We start from the raw sequence: 3,781 nt of genomic DNA on the forward strand, positions 1-3,781 counted from the left end.
CTGTTTTCATTTGGAGCTAGGAATTGGTAGTCTATGAAAACAATTTTATATTCAAGCCATTAAAATAACAAAACCTAGTGAAGCAGTAAAAAAGAAGACCGCCAGCTTAATAGAATTTTGATATACTTTAAGAGAAAAACAGAGACTGGTTTATTTATTATTTGTATTAAGGATAAAAAGCAGGTATAATTGAGTAAGATGCTTCAGTATTTCTGGGCAGTTGGGTGGTTCAGTCTGTTGGGCGTCCGACTTTGGCTCAGGTCACGATCTCACAGTTTGTGAGGTCGGGCTCTGTGCTGACGGCTCAGAGCCTGGAGCCTGCCTCGGATTCTGTGTTTCCCTCTCTCTCTGCCTCTCCCTTCCCCCCCACCCCCCCCACCCCCAAAACAAACATTAAAAATAAATGTTTTTTAAGATGTTTTCAATATTTCAAGACTCTTGAAAAATGTTTCTTCTTCATTTAAAAGTACATGCTTTGCTGCTTTACTTGATATACATGGCTTATTATTTTTCAGTCTTATGCAAAAAGTGGTTATCTTGAGGCCTGTTAAGCCATACTAAGGGGTTGGCTGTTAGTCAATCTATTCTTGTTGTAAGCCTCTCTCTCATTATATTCATCAAATCAAAGTTCTTCCTAAAAGAAATTGCTGTAAAGGTTGTGGAAGGAGAAAGTGCATGTAAAATCACAGCCTCTTCCTTTGCTGGTTCTTACCTCCATGATGTTCTTGAAATAGAATTCCCTCCTTTAAGATGAAAGTCCCTAAAAACCTAATACTGATTTTCCTAATAGCAGTATTAAAAATATCTAACCATTGGGGCGCCTGGGTGGCTTGGTCGGTTAAGCGTCCAACTTCGGCTCAGGTCATGATCTCACGGTCCGTGAGTTCGAGCCCCGCGTCGGGCTCTGTGCTGACAGCTCAGAGCCTGGAGCCTGTTTCGGATTCTGTGTCTCCCTCTCTCTCTGCCCCTCCCCTGTTCATGCTCTGTCTCTCTCTGTCTCAAAAATAAATAAACGTTAAAAAAAAAAAAATTAAAAAAATAAAATAAAATAAAAATATCTAACCATTGTACTCAACCAACTTTGGAAATAATTTTTTTTAAGTAGTAGAATCATTATATTAAGAAGAAGTTGCCTTTTTTTACAAATAATCTGCATTTATGTTACATTGATAGGAAGAAAATAAGTGAGAAAAAGAACACTATTGTGAAAGAGGAAAGATAATTTTAAAAAAAGAAAGATTTGGGGTGCTTGGGTGGCTCAGTCAGTTAAGTATCTGACTCTTGATTTTGACTCAGGTCATGCATGATCTCTTGTTCATGAGTTTGAGCCCCGTGTCAGACTCTGCACTGACAGTAGGGAGCGTGCTTGGGACTCTGTCTCCCTCTCTGCTCCTTCCCCACTCACGTTTATTCTCATTCTCATTCTCTCTCTCTCTCTCTCTCTCTCTCTCTCTCTCTCTCTCTCTCTCAAAATAAATAAATTTAAAAAAAGAAAGCTTTTGGGGTGCCTGGGCGGCCCAGGCGGTTAAGCGTCCGAGTTCGGCTTAGGTCATGATCTCGCAGTTTGTGAGTTCGAGCCCCTTGTCGGGCTGTGCTGACAGCTCAGAGCCTGGATCCTGCTTCGGATTCTGTGTCTCCCTCTCTCTCTGCCCCTCCCCTACTCATGCTGTCTCTGTCTCTCAAAAATGAATAGATGTTAAAAAAAAAAAAATTTAAAAAAAAAGCTTTCTGTCAGTCTCACTTATGAATATAGTTGCTAAAGTAAAATATTGGTAAAGAGAAACTATTAAAACAGTATACCATGGCAGGTGAGATTTATTCTAGGAACGTGAGGATATTTCAGTTCTTCTTAATGTACTTTTTCATATTTATTAGTCAAATGAGGAAAATCAGAGTTGTCTTAACGGGTGCCAGAAAGACATTTGATAAAACTTAAAACCCACTCCTGGTTGTGATCATAACCATGGCAGAACACAAGTAAAAGAATATTTCACACACATACATATGTATGTGTGTCCATATATATTTATTTATTGTTTATATTAAGCATGAAGTCTCTAAAGACAAAGCATTTTTGTCTGATTTCCTCTTGAGCAATTTGATGGATTAGTCACCTCCATTCCCCTCCATAAAACTGATGGCCGCCGCCGCTGAGCCCGTGTGCCACAGTCGGCCACTTCCTCGAGTGCCAGTTTGCGCCTCCCTCCACCCCACTTGGATTCTCCGAAAGTTAGGTGTGTGTTTCTTCACAAGTCTGTTTATGCCACTGTGGGTAGCGTTGTAAAATAATATACGCTAACTAAACATTATGAAAACTATTGCACTATGAGGAACAAAAAAAAGAATTCCCAGGAAATCCAAGGTGATGCTTTCCCAGGAATTCTTTTTTTTGTCTCTCCTAGCACAACAGTTATCACAAATTTTAGTTAACATATATATATATATATATATATATATATATATATATATATATATATATATAACATACATAACAAAAGGTGAGCCACTGAAAAACCCTGTAGGGCGCCTGGGTGGCTCAGTCAGTTAAGCGTCTGACCTCGGCTCAGGTCATGATCTCACGGTTCCTCAGTTTGAGCCCCACGTCAGGCTCTGTGCCGACAGCTGAGATCCTGGAGACAACTTTGGATTCTGTGCCTTCCTCTCTCTGCGCCCTCCCCCTGCTCGTGCTTGCTCTCTCTCTCAAAAATAAACATCAAAAAAAAAAAAAAAAAAACCACCAAAAAAAAACCCCACACCTGCTGTCAAAGTAGGTGTGAACAGGACAACTAGGATTTGGGGGGATCCAGTAAAAATTCCACACTTGGATTGCTTCGCTCAAGTCTTAAGTTCTCTTTCTTCTTTAAAGAGACAGGGACTCAAGAAGACAGCTGTAGATTTCCCATCGGAGGGTCCATACTCCCAAGAACAGGCGCTCATCTTTACAGACCAGCATGTGAGTGTGCATTTATGTATTTTAAACTCAAAATATTTAAGGGGTCGTATGTTCAACGTCTTTTGATGCCCCACCTTAGTCTACTTTTTCAGCCAACTAGTTACATGTGTCTATTTGCCCCAGTTGCACCAGGTATCATAACTGAGGGAAGTTACTGCAGATGTGACTGTCCTCTTCCTAAAAGAAGCGACTGGGAAAAGATTAGAAATGCAGGTACTTCTTTGTTTCTGCACGTTTGTTATGTATTTGCAGTTGTGCCCACTTTCTACTTATGCGTAGGTGCTCGTCCTGTTGCAAAATCGGAGGGCGTGCTGGCCGGTCCTGCGAGAAGAACAGCAGGCGGGTTTCCTCTTGAGGTTTATTCTTGTCAGAACATGACGCACTACTGATTTATTGCAACAAAATGACAATACCATAAATAAATGTTCAGCGCAGTGGTCAGTTAGGAACTAAGTGCACCAAAAGGTAATAGTTTTAGTTAATAAGTTACTATAAAATGTCATTTTAAGATGACTCTCTTCACAAAGACACAGATCATGCCTACATAAAAATATATATAGGACCTCTGTGAAGAAAACTCTTTACATGCAATGTTTTTAAAAGCTTACTTATTTTGAGAGAGAGAATCCCAAGCAGGCTCTGCGTGGTCAGCACAGAGTGCAACACAGGGCTCGAACTCACGAACTTTTGAGATCGTGACTTGAGCTGAAATCAAGAGTCGGATGCTTAACTGACGGAGGGAGGCACTCTTTTTTTGCGTGAGGAGGCATTGTTCACCAAAGTCTCCCCCAGAGTATGAATTTAATAAAATCCAAAACAGTGTCTGCA

At 40.4% G+C, this 3,781-nt stretch overlaps 1 long non-coding RNA gene across 1 annotated transcript; it reads left to right on the forward strand.

The window, feature by feature from the left end:
- Window positions 1–2,489: 2,489 nt before the first annotated feature.
- LOC131493065 (uncharacterized) lies at window positions 2,490–3,781 on the forward strand. The gene is made up of 2 exons (XR_009252441.1): window positions 2,490–2,953; window positions 3,077–3,781. It is a non-coding gene; the product is annotated as an uncharacterized LOC131493065 (long non-coding RNA).

Source organism: Neofelis nebulosa, chromosome 13 (assembly GCF_028018385.1).
Source record: "Neofelis nebulosa isolate mNeoNeb1 chromosome 13, mNeoNeb1.pri, whole genome shotgun sequence".
In the NCBI taxonomy this organism is placed as follows: Eukaryota; Metazoa; Chordata; class Mammalia; order Carnivora; family Felidae; genus Neofelis; species Neofelis nebulosa.